The sequence below is a fragment of the Mus musculus genome, chromosome 1 (assembly GCF_000001635.26).
Source record: "Mus musculus strain C57BL/6J chromosome 1, GRCm38.p6 C57BL/6J".
In the NCBI taxonomy this organism is placed as follows: Eukaryota; Metazoa; Chordata; class Mammalia; order Rodentia; family Muridae; genus Mus; species Mus musculus.
This window is the reverse complement of record NC_000067.6, coordinates 138987959-139007285: the sequence shown is the minus strand read 5'-3', so window position 1 is coordinate 139007285 and position 19327 is coordinate 138987959. Positions and strand designations below refer to the sequence as shown.

Sequence of the window (19327 nt, the reverse complement as noted above, 5' to 3'; positions counted from 1 at the left end):
CAAAACCCGCATACCAACTCACAACTATCTGCAAGTCTACTTCCTGGTGATACAACTCCCTTTTCTGACCTCTGCTGGCACCAGACACACATGTTACAATTACATGCATACTAGAAAACACTCATCCACGTGAAATAAAATCTAAAATAAAAATAAATAATAAAATAAAAATACTAATCTAAATAAGTAAATAAATCTAAAAATGTTTTAAAGAAAGGAAATATTTTTATGCTCTTCAGATTTCAATCACTCATAGATACTATGGCTCACAGAGTGGCATGCAGACAGTGCCAGTGTCACATTCAGAAGGCTTTCTATTGGACAGCATTTGGGCTTTCAAATTTTCTATTTAGCAACGTTAAATATTCTGTACAGATACACAAAAATCTGAAAATCACCCAATCAGAAACACTTCTAGTTCCAATCCTTCAACTCTGCCATGTCACAGAGGAAGCAGAAACCTTTGCAGAGAGGCCCAAAGCACACGCAGACTTCTTCATGGAGAGAGGCCCAAAGCACAAGCAGACTTCTTCATGGAGAGAGGCCCAAAGTACACGCAGACTTCTTCATGGAGAGAGGCCCCAAGCACAAGCAGACTTCTTCATGGAGAGCCAGATAGATGCTGGCCACCTCTTTCTGCCTGAGCCGCTTAGCCGTCCACCTCGCTGCAGGAATGGAAGAGGCGGCAGGCAAAGCTTTGTCATACCTCCTTGCCTTCTTTACCCTGTATATCTAATCAGCTCCTAATCACTTAGTCCTTTTTTAACATGGTTCTTCTCCATGCCTCCTTTTCTCTCTTCATCCCACGCTGAATTCACATTACCTGACAAGTCTTTCTGACACATGGCTCCTCTCAACAGCTGCCATGAAGTTAATCCTAAGATACACATGCTCTCCATAGGAAACAAATTTAAAAATGTTCAGAGTCCTTACTGCTGACATGGACAAAAGCTCCTTAAGGACCTTGCCACTGATGATTCTATCAGAGTCAGTGTTTAACAATACGTAGCTCCATATATTAAGACAATTTATGGTGGCCAGATTCTGTACTTCCTGATTCCTACCTTCCTATCCACTATGAATAGTTACTCAGCCCAGGCACCTTATCTTTCATGCATTTATTCCCAGTCCAAGGATTAACTTACACTCTAACACAGTGAAACCCTTTCTAGAAACCCTTTCCTGTTTGCACATTTGTGGGAGATCTACCATTGCTCTGAACTTAAGCCATGAGGCCTTCCCAAACCCTAACCTGCAGCCTGTTGCCTTTGTAATAATGTCCACTGCCTGCACCTGCATTATACAATTAAAATATTTCATCTTCTCATAACTAAACCTTCTGAGGCAAAAATCATGTTTTACACTCTAATGGTTGTTACATAAAGGTAACCTTTTTGGTTTTGTAATTGAAAGCTTCCACTTACTCTCTCTCAATTCAGGGTCTTTATAAAAATAATCGTTACCTGCAAGAACTGGAAACTGTAACTCACAGTATCCAAACCCTGCACTTTGAGAAACAGAGGTACAGCACACAGAATTTAGAAAACAGAGTGAAAATGTTTTTTTATTTAAACAATTTTTATTAGATATTTTCTTCATTTACAATTCAAATGCTATCCCAAAAGTCCCTTATACCCTCGAATGAAAATAATTTTTAAGATTTATTTTGTGTGTGTACATGCACATTTGTCTAAATTTATACGCACCAAGTATGTTGTCCCAGGAATTCAGAGGATGTTAGATCCCCTGAAACTGAAGTTATAGGTGGTTGTGAGCCCCTTGATGTGGATGCTGGGAACTGAACCTGGCTCTTCTGCAAAAGTAGTGTGTGCTCTACACCACTTAGTTATCTCTCTAATCCTATAATTTACTACAACAGTATATTCCTTCCTTACAGACAGAAAAGATATTTTGAAGTTATTTCAAGGTTAAATGCATTTAGATAATTTGTGCAAGTGTTCCAACATGTTTGGTTAATGTGAATGAAGTAAATCTACATAGCACAACAGAAAACGCAAACCTGTAGTAGGAGACAGAGCCCATGCCATTTCTCAGGGCAACAGGTACTATCTATTCTACTCATATGAAATGTGAATACGACACTGAAAAATTAAATTAGAAAGAAAACATTATAATTTGAGATTTTTCACTATCTTTCAGTTGTGTGTGTACCTCTGTGTGTGTGCGTGTCCATGTGTCTGTGTGTCTGTGTGTCTGTGTGTGTGTGCGCACACATGAGTACAGGGTGCCCTCTAAGTTCAGAAGTGGGTGCCAGCTAGCGCCTGGAACTGGAGTTCAGGCACTGGTGAGCAATATGGGTGCTGAGAACTGATTGCTGCAGGAGATGAAGGTCTCAGCAGTCGAGTCATCTCTCCAACCATGAGCCTTCTTTAGGACTAAAGCGCAGCTGGAGAGGCTGCCCAGCAGGGCTTTGGCTGCTCTTTCAGAAGACCTGAATTCCCAATACCCACATGGCTACTCGGAACCATCTACAACTCCAGTTCCAGCGATCTGACAACCTCCTCTGGCCTCCTTGAGTACCAGTGATGCACAAAGTAAACATACACACATGCAGACAAAATACTCAAACACAAAATAAAAATAAATAAATCTTTCCTCCAAAAATAAATTAATCAAAAAGGAACCAATCACATACTTGATTTTTTTATAATCTGTTCTAATGGCTTTTAGAATCAAGACAGTGTGTTCTCTATGTTCATTTGAATGTTCTTTACTAAATATGGAGAACACGTGTAATTCTTGCTGATTCCAAGGTTATACTTTAAAATGAAATGAACAGGCATGATGCATATGCCTATAATCCCAGCAATTTGTAAGATTGATGCAGGAGGATTGCTGCAAGTCCCAGGTCTAACCCAGCTACACAGAATATTCAAGGTCAGCATAGAATAAACCATGAAACTTTCTCTCAAAAATGCAAAAAAATAAATATATAGCAGATGGTCACAAACCAGTTTACTTGAACTTTGCATTTTTAAAGTCAGAAACAACTTGTTTAATTATAATTGCCACAAACATATTATAGAAATGACATTTTGAGATGCCTTAATTTTATAGACATTTATATTTATGTAAACATCTCCAAATTGAATAGAATTTACTACCTTTAAAGGAACATGCTAGCTTTCACAAATGCTGGTGATATTATACAATAACCCCATATGGTAGTTTGAATAAGAATGGTCCCCATAGGTGCAGATATTTGAATAAGAGGGTTATTAGAGGATGGCAGTAATGGACAGGTTTTGGAAAGTATGGCCTTGGAGTAGGTGTGGCCTTGCTAAAGGAAATGTGTTACTAGGGTGGGCTTTGGGTTTCAAATGCTCAAGACAGGCCCAGTGTCTCTGTCTTCCTGCTTATGTGGAACTCTCAAGCTACTTCTCCCATCATGATGATAACAGATTAAACCTCTGAAACTATGAGCAAGTCCCAATTAAATGTTTTTCTTTATAAGAGTTGCCATGGTCATGACATCCCTTCAGAGCAACACAATACTAAGACACCCAACAATTCCATGGGATAAGCAATTAACAGCCCACAGAACACTGGCCACTGAGGGGTCTGAGAACCAACTTCTGCTTTATTCCACGGACTTCCTCAAAGTAGCCACAGCCAAAAGAATTCATAAAAGAACCAGAACAAGGAGAATCTGTTATCTGGAGCAGCAAAAGTAACTATACAAAGGTATATATAAAAGCGGAAGTATGCACAAGATATACAATACAAGATGTAAAAAATACAAAGGTATGTATAAAAATAAACATCAACTAGAAATCATGGAAGAAAATAAAACAAAAGAAACTTCATGAGATACAATAATGTACATTTGCCAGTCTTCCCTTTACAGAAGGGAGCAACAAGCTTCTATTAGAGCGAGCTGTTCTAAAGAAATAAAGTTATAAAATGAGAAAAATCATCTGAAAGGTAACATTTTAGGTCATGTTTAATTATACCTTCAGTTAATTCCTTACTAATTCAGTTTGGTAGGCAGAAGGCTAAGTTCGGAAGGCTGACTCAATATGGACACATCACACTCTACTTCAGCAGTAACATGTAGTCTTTCTCAAATTCCTTAATATTCTGCCTTGATTTCCACCTCATAAAGTAATAGTGACAACAGCAGCTTCCTTGAGGGACGTAGGATGAGCACTGATGACAGGCACATTGCAGGACACTTGCTCACACCATGAACCCAGAGACTGTATATTGGGGGGAAAAAAACCTTTTCTCAGTTGCGCTGTGGCTTAGCCCTTAGCACACATGTTTAATCCCTAGAGCTGGAAAATAGACACTGCCTCAGTACACACCTCTACTGCCAAACTATGCCAACTATGAAGGCAAAACTTCGTAGAAGGAAACACTCATGTTTGAAAGTGGTGTTTAATTCAGTGGCAGACAAAGTGACAAATAAGAGAAAGATTTGACAAAACAGGATATGCCCAACTCCCACAAGGAGAGACAGGAAAGGGAAGCTACTTAAGAGAGAAGACAGTTTTGCTGGGATAATTGTACAGAGACAGGTTAGAGAGTGAGGAAAAAGAGAAAGGCAGAGAATGAAAAAGATCCACAAGATCAGAACAGATTGGTAGAGTCAGTTTGAAGTCAAACAGAGCAATTCAGGAGAAACTGAGAAAAAGCCCTATTGAATCAGTCAGCCTTAAGAGAGGAATGGGGGTCAAAAGAGCTGAGTTGAACCAGCTACTGAGTTCAGAAATAACTAGAAGAGGTGAGTTTATTTCAACAGCAAGTGTCAGAAGCTGAAAACATCCTATGCCTGAACAAAACTGTATGGAGAAGCTTCCAGAACTTCCAGGACTAGGCCCAGGTTAGCAGAAAGACAGTAAGCTTCCAAGATAATTACTACAGGAGAGTAAAAGTGACTTTTACACAAGCATGCACACATGTTCTGAGCTCACATTGCTCAGAACAGTCTCTAACACCTAGGAAGCCTTGTAACTAACTGTGTTTGTCATCATTAGCATGCAGTATACAGTACAAAGCAAGAATGACATAAGATATACTAGCCATGGTGAAGAGAAGAAATGCACCAACCAAAATGACAGGTTACTGCCATTTTCATCTCTGCATACATACGCTTTCCCTCACCAAGAACCTACCAATGTCCAGCCACTTGTTTCATATGGCATCATGCTTTTATACTTGTTTTACATGGTAATCCCCTAACAAACAAAGATGGGACACATTATACAGCCCAAGCTAGCCTTGAATTTGTAATCTTTCTGGCTCAGCCTAAGTACTAGAACTGCAGGTATATGCCACCAGACCCAGATCCCTAGTGAATCTTTATAGTTACCGCTTTGGACTAGAATTTAAACTCAGAGCATTACCCTACAGCTGCACTATAGAAATCCTTACCTAACTTGTCCACTTTATATTTCCCCCTTCCTTCCCCCTTTCCCTTTCTCCCATTATTCCTCCTGGTCAGTGCTGGTTACAGCCAGTACCATCTCTCCCTTCCTCCCCTTCTACACATACTTTATCTCCTTTCACCACGTGTTTTTAGAATATAGTCAAATCTGACTAACCTGTAACCTACACACGGCTACTCTCAGGATAACTTACATACTTTCTTATTGCCAAATCTAGGGCCTAAATCTATTGCCAAAACTCCTATCTGAGGAGGACCAGTGTGGGCAAGAGAAGGTTAAACAACTAGTTCATATCGGTCATACTGTCAGGGATTAACATTTAAGGTTTTCCTAATCTCCCTTTACATTGCCAGTCTTCACAACATTAACACAGGTTCAAAAGAAGGCTCCAGGTTCTTCCCACGCTAAAGTTGCAACAAGCTCTTCCCTTTGACTGTTTAACAATGCTGACCTCTAGGAGATCTTTGTATTAACAGAATAAATGCCAAAGGGACACGGGCCAAATCAAGCCTCATAATATGACGATACTATTTCTGTGAACATATACCATCATATTAGCAAGCAAAGCATGGCAAACAATGAGGAAAATAGGTGACAAGGCTTTGGTCCACAGTGGCAAACAGTAAGCAATCAGAACATGACAAAGGTCTGCAATGAGCCCTCTCTGGACAAAGAGGAAGAGAAAATGGTTCCTCTTCCATTCTGTGCATCTGTACTGGGCTCTGCTGTACAGGATCTTCCAAGTAAGTTAAACAACTGCTTGAGCATATTGAATCAAAAACCACACTTGGGAATCTGCATTTCTTATTAGGATTCGAGTGCTCGATCTCTCACAGTCACCCACTTGACCTGCTTTTAGGAGCTCAGCACACAGACCTTCATGAATATCCCTCGTCCCTCTCTGCTGTACTAACACATTTTCTGCTTTCTGCATGATTTTATGGTCAGAGGTTAAACTGCTAAGCCTTCACCTTCCAAGAGATGCTTTTCCCCTCCCATAATGGGCTTTCACAGTGTGCTGCAGTCGGATTAGCTCCTCTTTCAAGAACAAAGGCTATGTCTTTGTCCCTGTTATTTGGGCGTGGAGCCCCACATCAGAGGAGGCTGCTGCTCCTCAACATGCACGATTATGAAACTGAGAACCCTGAAAGCTTCTCCGGGTCTAGACTCTCATCCACCCAGGCAGCCAAAGAGAAAATCCTGTCAGGCACTCAGCTGAAAATTAACTAAGGCATCCTGTTGAGAACCTGATGAAGATGTTATTTCACCATACGATAAAACTCTGTTGTTTAACATAGCGAGAAGGAAAAAACTTTGAGCTCATTGCCTTAACAGTTTCAGTCACTAATTCCCACATGGGTGAGTCAAGATATTTTCAAACATATAGCCCTTGTCTGTATATACTCCTAAAACAGGCTTGATTATGTCCTTCTTCTATGTTTAAAAATCTGCCTAACCAAAGACCCATTCAAAAATTACAATTAATTATCTTTTATGTGCAGTTTTTACAACAGATATTTCTCATCCAATTTTTATTGCAATATTTATCAGTGAAGAGACTAATCAAAATGCAAGTCAAAAGACACAATTTTGTTATCTTTTGACATAAATATTCATTTATAAAGTTGAACAATGCTGAAAAACAAACACAGGTAATTAATTATGATTATGAATTGGAAAAGAAATAGTGAGTAATCCATAAATACAAAACTGACTTATAAATTATTTTTAATTTTAAGATACTGAATACATTGAACAAATCAGGTCATATGAGGCAATAAAAAAATTTGTCCATGTCAAATCACAGATGAATTCAGGAATATCTGCTATAGAATGAGAAGAACTACACTTATTCGAATATAATCATATAAACTACATCCACAGCAACAAATGACATTTAAAATTATAACGACTACAATCATAAAGGTGATGTTCAAAAGTAGATGCTTTTAATGTGGTTAAGTAATATTTTACCTGGTTTCAAAATTCTCTAACACAGTAGGTTAATTTTAAATATATATATATGTATATATATAAGAAACCTTATGGAATAATAAGAACAGTCTAAGATAATGCACTTGAGTGCCATTATTTATTAAGAATCAAATCACTGCATAGAAGATTATATAAACTGATTCCCCGAGTTTCCAAACAATAGAACCTTTTATCCATAATTATTTCAGGTGGTAATGCACATCATAATTAACAAGAGAGATAGATGCACTCTTAGATAGATGCGCTCTAGGAAATCATCGATGCTTGAACACAATGGATGTCTACCTTAAAGAAGCATGGCTTCACTTCAGGATCTCATGCAAATCCGAACCTAGGAAAGAAGCTTTCAAGGTGAAGAGCACAGAACCAAATGCACACACAATGATGGGCAAAAACGTGAACTATTTCATGTCTAGCACTATAGGAAAAAAAATCTACAAAATTTGAATATATTTCAAAAGAAAACATTAAATGAAACCAAACAGCATTTGGTTAAATCTATGATACATGAATAATATAAATAATAACTATAAAAAAGAATCAAGGGCTGAAGAAATGGTTCAGCAGTTGAGAACACTGGCTGCTCTTTCAACCAAGATCCCATGTCTTTAAAACAAACAAACAAACAAACAAAAAAACCCTACTTATGCATTAAAAACACAATGTTGGTAAAGATACTGAGGAAAAAGAATTCTTAAACAGTGCTGGTGGGAGATTAAATTAGTATAGCCAATATGAAGAATAGTATGGAAGTTTCTCAAGAAAAGAGTAAAAACTGGGCTGAGACTAAATCTCACCTTATCACACACGAGATCCTGACATCAATCCCTTCGAACCCTCCTCCCACACCAACAATGTTTAAAAGTCTACTATGGTTTAAGGAAAAGAATATCAACATGTTTAAGATACATGCTCTACCATACTCATTGCTACACTATTCATGATAGATAAGATGTCACCAGCTTAGATGCCTGTCAACAGATAAATAGATAAATGAAATGGAAATAACAAAAAATATGATTCATTCACAGAAGAGAATGCTAGCATTTCATCTGTATAAGAACAAGTGGAACTGCAGGGTACTTTGTTAAATGAACTAAGGAAGACAGAAAGACAAATACAGTATGTGGTCTCTCATAAATGGAAGCTGGAAAATGTTGATCTGAATTAGTGATTACTAGAGGTTCATACAGAAAGGGCTGAGCTACATAGATGGAGGGTTTAACAATGAGGTATAATGAACTCTGTTAGAATGACACCTTCTGGAGCTCTGCAGCATGGTAAGGAGACTACCATTGACGGGAAACTTTATATATTTTATGAATAACTAGAATAAGCTCCAAACACAAAATAACCAATGATACAGAAGTGTTTGTGGCCTTGATTTGATTAATGTATTATAATATACATTAATCAAATGTGCACTCATCTCCTGATGTTAAATTTTAAGTCTGTTGTTAGACATAAGCCATCTAGGATTTTTTTTTAAGAATTATTTATTTACTTTATGGATATGAGTACTCCATGGAAGGAATTACAGACACAAAGTTTGGAGCTGAGACGAAAAGATGGACCATCTAGAAACTGCCATATCCAGGGATCCATCCCATAATCAGCTTCCAAACGCTGACACTAGCAAGATTTTGCTAAAAGGTCCCAGATATAGCTGTCTCTTGTGAGACTATGCCGGGGCCTAGCAAACACAGAAGTGGATGCTCACAGTCAGCTACTGGATGGATCACAGGGCCCCCAATGGAGGAGCTAGGGAAAGTACTCAAGGAGCTGAAGGGATCTGCAATCCTATAGGTGGAACAACAATATGAACTAACCCAAACCCAGACTCCCGGAGCTCCTGTCTCTAGCTGCATATGAATCAGAAGATGGCCTAGTTGGCCATCAGTGGAAAGAGAGGCCCATTGGTCATGCAAACTTTATATGCCTCAGTACAGGGGAACGCCAGGGCCAAGAAGTGGGAGTGGGTGGGTAGGGGAGTGGGTGGGGGAGCGTGTGGGGGACTTTTGGGATAGCATTAGAAATGTAATTGAAATAAATACCCAATTAAATAATAATAATAATAATAATAATAATAATAAAGAAGTATTTATTTACTTTATGTATATGAGTACATTGTAGCCATCTTCAAACACACCAGAAGAGAGCATTGAATTCCATTACAGATGGTTGTGAACCACTATGTGGTTGCTGGGAATTGAACTCGGAGCTTATGGAAGAGCAGTTAGTGCTCTTATCCACTGAGCCATCTCTCCAGCCCCCTCATTCTAAGATGAAGAAGAAGAAGGAGGAGGAGAAGAAGGAGGAGGAGGGGGAGGAGGAGGAAGGAGAAGGAAGAGGAAGGAGAAGGAGGAGAAAGGAGGAGGAGGAGGAGGAGGAGAAAGGAGGAGGAGGAGGAGGAGGAGGAGGAGGAGGAGGAGGAGGAGGAGGAGGAGGTGGTGGTGGTAGAGAGTGCACGCCTTTAATCCCAGCACTTGGGAGGCAGAGGCAGGAGGATTTCTGAGTTTGAGTCCAGCCTGGTCTACAGAGTGAGTTCCAGAACAGCCAGGGCTACAGAGAAACCCTGTCTCAAAAAACCAAAAAAAGAAAAAAGAAAAAAAGAAAGAGAGAGAGAGAGAGAGAGAGAGAGAGAGAGAGAGAGAGAGAGAAAGAAAGAAAGAAAGAAAGAAAGAAAGAAAGAAAGAAAGAAAGAAAGAAAGGGGAAGGGGAAGAAGGGGAAGAAAGGGAAGAAGGGGAAGAGGGGAAGGAAAAAAAGAAAGAAAAGAAAAGAAAAGAAAAGGAAAGGAAAGGAAAGGAAAGGAAAGGAAAGGAAAGGAAAGGAAAGGAAAGGAAAGGAAGGTTAAAAGGGAAGTAGTGAAAGGAGAAATATGAGATGAAGGAGGTCTACAAGAGAGACTAATAGCATGATGTTGGCCAGCAGTGCACATCACTGTGACATCAGAGAAGGCAACAGCATGACAGAGGCTGGCAGTGCACTTCACATCACAGTGGACACCAGAGAATGAACCAGCTTGATGGTGGCCATCAGTGTACCATAGTAAGCATAAAGCACAGTAAGCCTAAGCCATAACGCATGACAGTGATCCACAGGACACATCGCCAGGGACAGCTGGCATTTTCATACAGCTTCATCATAGTTCATAGTTTATCTACTGTAAGTGTAACTGACCATTTTAGTTCATAGTTTATCTACTGTAAGTGTAACTGGCCATTTTTGGCAAGCTCAATTCGAATCTGAAGAGTTAGCTACTTCCCATCACTCTTTCCCTGGTAATATTTTATTACTTATTTTCTATGTGTGTGTGGGAATGCCTGCAGCCGTGTCTGTGCTGTACATTTATGCAGTGCCTGTGAAGGTCAGAATAGGTGTCAGGTCCCCTGGGACTACAGTTATAGATGGTTGTGCTACATGTGGGTGCAAGCAATCAAACCCATGTCTTCTACAAGAGCAGCCAGTCCTCTTAAGCATTGAGCATTTCTCTATCTTCCTTCCTTGTAATTTTTTAAATCCCTGAAATATGCAGCAACTTGCATTTTGAAATTAAGAAAGAAGAAAGAAGGAGAATTTTAGGCAAAGAACTGACAATGTAGCCCGTGCTGCTTCTATGTAGGTGCTCAGACGCCTGGAGCTGGAGTGAGCTCCTGAAGGCGCACAAGGCACCAGTTCACTACTGCAGCGTGAATGGCTAAGTGCCTGTCAGCTTAAGGAAGGTACTCTTCCCCTCTTCCTCAGCACTTGACCAATGAGAAAAAGCTACCATTTCCAGTCTCCTTTTAAGTGAGGCTAAGCATTGTCAAGGACCAAGTCCTTTACAAGGAAAGTGATGTATGAAGGATGCCCCTGCCTGACCTCCGAAGAAATTTCCTCCCTGAAGTACTCCTCTTGCCTGTCATATGACTTGAACTTAGAGTTAGTGCCTTGGCTTTGACTCAACAGCCAAGAAGAAAAGCCTAGATAATAAGAGAAAATCAAGGGGAAAGAAACTTGGTGCCCTAGATAACTATACAGAGTAGCACCCTCCAGATGGACCAGCTGCTTCTCAGCCTCCACATTCTCTCAGGCTTCTGTTTGGAGGATTTCCATTCCCAGCAGATTGGCCATTATTCTTTAGAACACAGATTAAAACTGAATGGACAGTTTTGAAAGCTGATTTAGAAAAACAGCTTTAGGGATTATCCTCGAACACACAGGAGGTGGAGAAAGGACCAGAAAAAAAAAAATGTGATCTTCAAAGCTGGCTCTGGACACCAGCATAACTTGGACTCTAGTGTCACTGTGTGCCCCTGGTACTTTTAGAACAAAGGCTGCAAGTTCATATAGATGGATGGATGGATGGATGGATGGATGGATGGATGGATGGACTTTCCCCTCCAGAAAGCAACATGAGAAAATGCACAAGATACACAGATAGTTCTCTCCTTAATAGCAAAACCATGACAGTGTTTCAAAATGGAAACATCACTTCCTCATATCAAAACTGAAATATAAATTTCAGCTCCCTTGTATGTGTGCACGCACAGAAGCTACAAGCTGAGGCAATGCACAATCACTCTCTACCTTTTTTTTTTCAGCAAAACCTGTAGTTCACTGATTCAGACTGAATGGCTATTCAGCCAGCCCTCAACATTCTCCTGTCTCTACTTGGCCAATACTGTAGTAACAGGCTGTGGTGGTTTGAATAGGTTTGGCCCCCAAAGACTCCTGTGTTTGAATGCCTGGCCCACAGAGTGACAACTATTAGGAGGTGTGGCCTTGTTAAAGTAGGTGTGGCCTTGTTGGAGGGGGTGAGTCACTGTGAGCTTTGAGGTCTCCTAGGCTTAAGCTCCACTCAGTGTGCACCCAGGAGTTCCAGCCTCATAAGATAGTCTCCTGACGGCTGCCTTTAGATCAAGAAGTAGAATTCTCAGCTCCTTCTCCAGCACCATGTCTGCCTGAAGACTGCCATGCTTCCTGCCACAATGATAATGGACTGAACCTCTGAAACTGTAAGCCAACCCAATTAAATGTAAGACATGCCTTAGTCATGGTGTCTCTTCACAGCAATAAAGCCCTAAGACACTGGTATACACCACTTGTTTTTATATGGGTTCTGGAAATCAAAGTGAGGTCCCCAGGCTTGCACCACAAGCATGTTACTGGCAGTCACCTCCCCAGCCCAAATTCAGTTTCTTATCTCTGCATACACAAGATTCAAACTTCAAAATATAGAACCTTAGCCAGGTGGGGTGGCACATACCTTTGATCCTAGAATTCAGGAGGCAGAGACAGGCAGATCTCTGTGAGTTCCAGGGGAAACTGGTCTACAGAGCAAGTTCCAGATCAGCAAAGGCTAAATATAAGACCCCGTCTCAAACAAACGATCATAAATAAATAGGTAAAGAAATAAATAAAACAAACCAAATTTAGGTCAAATTTGATTCTCATTCGGTACAGCAACTGTATCTCTTCAAGTGATAAGGGCGGAGTGGTCCTGCCCTGCTACATGTTCGCAAATAAGCCTGACTCAATGTTTCTCTAGTTAGCAGAGAATTCTGCTAGCTCCAGAGAGAGCATTTTAAAAGATAACCTGGCTTTTAGTAAGAAAGTAAAAATGTAAAGTTAAAAGTCCAAGCTGAGATTTGTCTCAGTCTTCACTATCAAACCTACTTTAAAAAATAATAATAAAAGTCATTAAGTTAGTTTTCACGTAATTAGGCACACTTCCTGTTAGAAGCAGGACTGGAAGCACTGCCCAGCAGTTTACATTCACTTTAACATGAACTATGTCACATTCACTTTGCAATAGATATTAGACTTTTGCTAATAAAATATATTAGAAAATGAAAGTAAGGTCATCTACCAACTCTCTAGAATTCATAAACCACAGATTAAAATGTTTCCTGAACTTAATCAAATTGTACATCAAATATCTAATCCAATCTACTCATTTTGAGACTCAAAGACACAAAATGGTTTGCCCAATCACTATATTTTATTATGAAGTGATAAATACTATAAATGCCATAGAAATTACCCTTAAGAAACAAACATTTTATTGATGTGATCTTTATAGATGTGATCGCTGAATTATATCCAAGGCCCTGCGGGTTTTGTGCCCTTCCTTTTGTGACTACCATATTTTTGCTGCGTTACTCATTCTGAAAACAGCTTCCTCATTTAATGAATGCAGAGCCCACACCCAGCCCTCCATTCTTTGTCTCTTTGAAACTGATGCATAAATAAAATTTCTTAATATAGTAATTCCTCACTATGTGGCATTAGTTCCAGTCTGCCCCACAGATAGCCTCGGATGCTCAAGTTTCTCCTATTAAATGGCACAGATTAGCAGTGTGCTAAGGTAATGTTGGCAATGCCATGTATCTATGTGAGAGATGCAGTGTACCATCAGGCCTAATCTAATGTCATCACAATAGTCACTGCCCTCTACTTGTGCCGGATCCTGACCTAATCAAGAGTCCCTAAGAAGGGAGTGTGAAACCTTGGTAAATTGGTCAAATTCGCTCTCACTGAGAATGAGGATCTTTGGAGACTGTAAAGGAATAAGCCAGGCAAACAAGATGATGACTACCAAGGGCAGAAGGTAAGATGCTTCAAGTGGACTGTCTGCCATGTTTCAGGCTGAACAAGTAAACCAGTATGGCTGCAACTGAAGGAACAAGAAGAAAGATGCAATAACTAAAAGATGAAATCCTAGCTGTGATCATTTCAGATGTAGTTGAAAGCACAGTATACTTAAAAGTGCTTATACTAAAGGGGCATTAAACAGGCAGTACATTTTGTTTTAGAAAGGAGCTTTGGCAGAAAAAAATACTATCTGCGAAGTCATGCAACTAGTTCTCATGCCCAGGAAGAACTTGAAATGAGCTCTCTCACAGGCCCTGTCCACAGCAGCAATGGATACAGGGCAGACTGCAGACTAACACTGTAAAGCATCTCCTAAACAGATGAGCATTGGTCATTGTCACTCGCCTTTATGATGTCCAAAAGCCCTTCCCTGTAATGCTGCAGGAAAGCCAAGCTCATGTCTAGGTTAATGCATAATAAACCCAGTGGACAGAAAGATAAAGAGCCTCTGTGCTCCGACAACAAAAGAAGCCAAAGCTTTACACATAAAGACTATTCTCTCCCTAACAAAAAGTCTCTGTTTCCTGAGATTTCTCAAAGTTACAAAGGAAAGAGGATAAAGGAAGTAAATCATTATCCCATGTGTGGGTAGAGCTAGAGTCTTTCAGTCAAGATCAAACACCACTGGCTGATACAAAATAGCATTGCTGCCAAGTCCTCTCACCAAAGCACTAGTATCTGCCAAGCCCTGGGCTACAACAGCCAGCATAGTTCAGGCTCATACTCCATATAACCCGCACTTCAACTCAACCAAGGAGATAGGAGCCAAATGAGTCACAGAGTGACTATGATGCCACCTTCTATATACTTATCAATGGGACAATGGTCATGAAAGCAGACGCAAAGAAGTGATTTCAAGTAGATTCTAAAGTTAAAACATTAAAGCAGTATGAAAATAAATCCCATATAGAGATGTATTAATGAATAATCTTCAACAAGGTGCTTTTTTTTTATGTGTATGGGTGTTTTGTGTGCATGTAACTAACATTATGTGCACCACAAGCACGCGTAGTCCCAGTGGAGATGGCAAAGGGGTACGTGAACTAGAGTTATCACTGAAGCTAAAACTGGGCGGTTCGGAAGCACACTCAGGTCCTCTGGAAGAACGATGCGTTCTGGAGCCCCAGCCATCTCCACAGCCCTTTAACAAGTGGGGGAATGTGATTGCTTGCTTGCTTGCTTGCTTGTTTTTGGATGTTTGAGACAAGGTCTCTCAATGTAGCATCCCTAAAGGATGAGCTTCTGAAAATCATGCCAGTGCAGAAGCAGACTCGGGCTGGCCAGCGGACCAGGTTCAAGACATTCATCGCTATTGGGGGCTACAATGGTCACGTTGGTCTTGGTGTTAAGTGCTCCAAGGAGGTTGCCACTGCCATCGGAGGAGCCATCACCTTGGTCAAGCTTTTCATCATCCCTGTGCAGAGAGGCTACTGGGAGAACAAGACTGGCAAGCCCCACACTGTTCCATGCAACATGACAGGCCGCTGTGGCTCTGTGCTGGTGCGTCTCATCCCTGCCCCCAGAGGCACTGGCATTGTCTCTGCTCCTGTGCTCAAGAAGCTCCTGATGATGGCCGGTATAGATGACTGACTGCTGCACATCAGTCAGAAGGCAACTTTGCTAAAACCACCTTTGATGACATCTCCAAGACCTACCTACCCGACCCCCGACCTCTGGAAAAAGACTGTTCACCAAGTCTCCTTATCAGGAATTCACTGATCATCTTGTGAAAACCCACACCAGAGTCTCTGTTCAGAGGACCCAGGCTCCAGCTGTGGCTACCACATAAGGGTTTTTATTCAAGAAAAATAAATGAATTAAGTCTTTAAAAAAAAAAAGCCAGGCTCAGCACTCTGGAGGCAGAGGCAGGCGGATTTCTGAGTCTGAGGACAGCCTGGTCTACAAAGTGAGTTCCAGGACAGCCAGAGCTATACAGAGAAACCCTGTCTCAAAAAAATATATTTTTTTTAAATAATAATAGTAAAATAATTTTTTAAAAGTAGCCAACTCATTATAAGGAATATAAAATTAAGCTAAATATTATAGAATAGTAAAAATACCTTTACTGGCATAAAGAAGAAAGATCAGAAGAATGAAGAAACAAAGAGCCACTGGACTAAAACAAACTAAAGAACCATATAGAATACATAGAACTTAAAAACAACAACATCTTTGAGTCAAACAAGTCACTCCGTGGGTCTAACAGCAGACTGGCAGCTACTGTGTAGATCAGAGAGCCTGAACAGAGTGGGAGGAACTACACAAACCAAAGCAGCAGCGCAAAGGGACTCCAAGTGAGCAAAGGGCCACCAAGGCTTGAGGAGTGGCATCAGATAGGCTAACAAGCAAGAGCTGTGTATGTTCCCAATACACATAGATGTATAAAAAGATGCACAGGAAAATCGCTGAAAAACAATGATCTATAAATTTACAGATCAAAGAGCCCCGCCCAGGGAGACAAGACAAACTCAGACAAGCATGGAAAAGTCACTTCTCTGAAAATCCCCATGCAGAGGAGACACTGAAAGCAGCAGTGGGAGCACAGCATCACGCAGGGCGGGACTGGCTAACATGTACACCGAGGCACCACTGAAACCTATGGCTGGCGTGGTAGCACACCCTGTCAATCAGCGCTTGAGAAGCAGAGGCAGGAGATCATGAGTTTCTAAGGAGTCCAGGATGGGCTCCACAGTAATCTCCTTGTTCCTACCCCCACCAAAAAAAAACAACTGGCACGATTTTTTTAAACTAGTAACAAATGACTAAATGGCAGATATCATCCTAACCATATCAATAATGCATCAAAATGTAAATGTACTACACACTAACTATAATCAGTAACTGTCAGGCTAGGTATAAAAGCAAAACTCAAATATGTTAACCGACAGATATAAATAGTTCATATAATTTTATAACAGAAATAGGAAAAGAATTTCATGCAAACATTAATCACAAGAAAGGAATTCAATTTATATGAAACTAAATGAAGACAGAATGTATTACTAAAGACAAAGGAAACAGCATATATTAAAAGAGCTAGCTCATAAAATAAACTACTGGAGCCGGGGCCGAGGCCGGGGCTGGGACATTAGCCTACAATACCTGCTACTCAGGAGGCAGAGACAGAAGAATCAAAAATTCGAACATGACTTGGCTGCAGAGTTAAGTTCAGGCCAACCTAGAGGTCCTGAAACAAAAGGCAACAAGGCACCGGGGATGCAACTCAGCGCGATCACTTGACCAGCATGCATAGGAGGTGACCATCGGAACTGTGCATCTCACAAAATAACTTCAAAGTGCATAAAGCAAAAATGAAGCATCTGAAACATGAGACTCAAATACACAACCACATATGAAATTCTTACATTCCTCTCTTAGTAATTGAAAGACACAAAAATGTCAGAAAAGACATAAAAAATTTTGAAGAATACGACCAATCAACTTTACCTGACATTTATACACCAGGGAAACTCCACAACTGCAGGATATAAATTCTAGTTATGGCATAATCTTCAGCAAGACAAGCCACATTATGAAGCCATAAAGTAGAATACACATTTTTGAGGACTAATAGTATATAGAGTATATGCTCTGACTCAAATTAAAAGAAAAAAAAAAGAAAAATTATAATCAATAGTAACAATATACCAGAAAAATGGAAATTTGCTACATTTCTAAATAATGCATGTATTAAAAGCAAGACACAGTAGAAATTAGAAGATATTTATAAGTATATAATTATGAAAGCAAATATCCAAACTTATGGGTTGATGTGAACTACTGCCTAAAAATAAAATTATGTTTTTATGTCTGTATTAGACCAGTGGTTTTCAACCTGTGGGTTGTAACCCCTTTAGTAGTATTGAAGACCCTTCACAGGGTTCCCTAAGACCACCAGAAAACACATATATTTACATTACAATTCAGTAACATAGCAGAATCAGTTATGAAATAGTAATAAAAACATTTTATGGGTGAGCTCACCACAACATGAGGAACTGTATTAAAGGGTCACAGCCTTAGGAAGGTGAGAACCACTGTATTAGAGAATATTTAAGGTCAGTGGTCTCGGTTTCCAAATCAAGAAGCCCTAAAGAAACTAAAGTCAAAATAAATATAAAAACAAAATAATAATGAGCAGAAAACAACAAAACAGATTAAAATAACTGTTTTACTTCCTGACAGGAGCCTAGCATGGCAGTCCTATGAGAGGCCCAACAAGCAGCTAAAAGAGCCAGTGCAGACACTTATACCCAACCAATGGACAGAAGCTGGGGACCCCTGCGGTTGAATTAGAGAAAAATGGAAGAAGCTGAGGAGGAGGGCAACCCCATCGTAAGATCAGCAATCTCAACTAACCTGGACCCCCGAGATCTCTCAGACACTGAGGCACCAACCAGGCGGCATACAATAGCTGATATAAGACCCCATATCACATATACAGCAGAGGACTGATGGGTCTGGCCTCAGTGAGAGAAGAGGCATCTAATCCACAAAAGATCTAAGGGCCACGAAGGGAGGAGGTCTGGTGGAGTGAGGAGGGGACAACCTCGTAGAGAGGGGAGGAGGAAGGGGATGAGGAAATGTCGGAGGGTGGACCCGGAGGGGGATAACAACTGGACTGTTAAAAAAAGATTTAATAATAATAATAATGTAAACATTTTAAAAAAACAACTGTTTTAATAAACCAGATCCCTAGTTGGTTAGCACCTAGGATACACTATTAAAGACAGGGATGATACACAGATCATCAATCTTGGAAGCAAACCGGATCTTTCCAGATCCAGTGACTGCAAAAATTGAAAATAAGGGAATTAGAGAAATGGCTCAGCGGTTAAGAGCACTGACTGCTCTTCCAGAGGTCCTGAGTTCAATTTCCAGCAACTACATAGTGGCTCACAGCCATCTGCAATGGGATCTGGTTCCTTATTCTGGTGTGTGTCTGAAGAGAGCGACTTTATGTAGTGTACTCACATACATAAAATGAATAAATATTTAAAAATTTTAAAGTAAGAAATTATATTAGCAGCTTTGTCCCATCTAATTTTAGAATTAAGTGAAGAAAACTCCTTAATAAATGCAAATTATCCAAAATTATACAAGAAAAATACAAAAAATTTGAATTTTTTATTTATCTGTTTAAAAAATTGAATTCATAATTAAGATTGTTCAGCAAATAGATCTTTAGTGTCAAATGGTTATAGTCATTTAATTCAATTAACTTGAATTTCTCTACATAGTTAAGGTGTCATTGTAACGAGACAATTTTATCAGAAACATCTCT

General features: G+C 40.0%; 1 protein-coding gene and 1 pseudogene across 7 annotated transcripts in view; one reads left to right on the top strand and one right to left on the bottom strand.

Moving 5' to 3' along the window:
* Dennd1b (DENN/MADD domain containing 1B) overlaps positions 1 to 19327 on the bottom strand; it is a 212335-nt gene that overhangs the window by 168758 nt on the left and 24250 nt on the right. The gene's annotated exons all lie outside the window — the stretch shown is intronic.
* Gm16305 (predicted gene 16305) lies at positions 15266 to 15868 on the top strand (annotated as a pseudogene).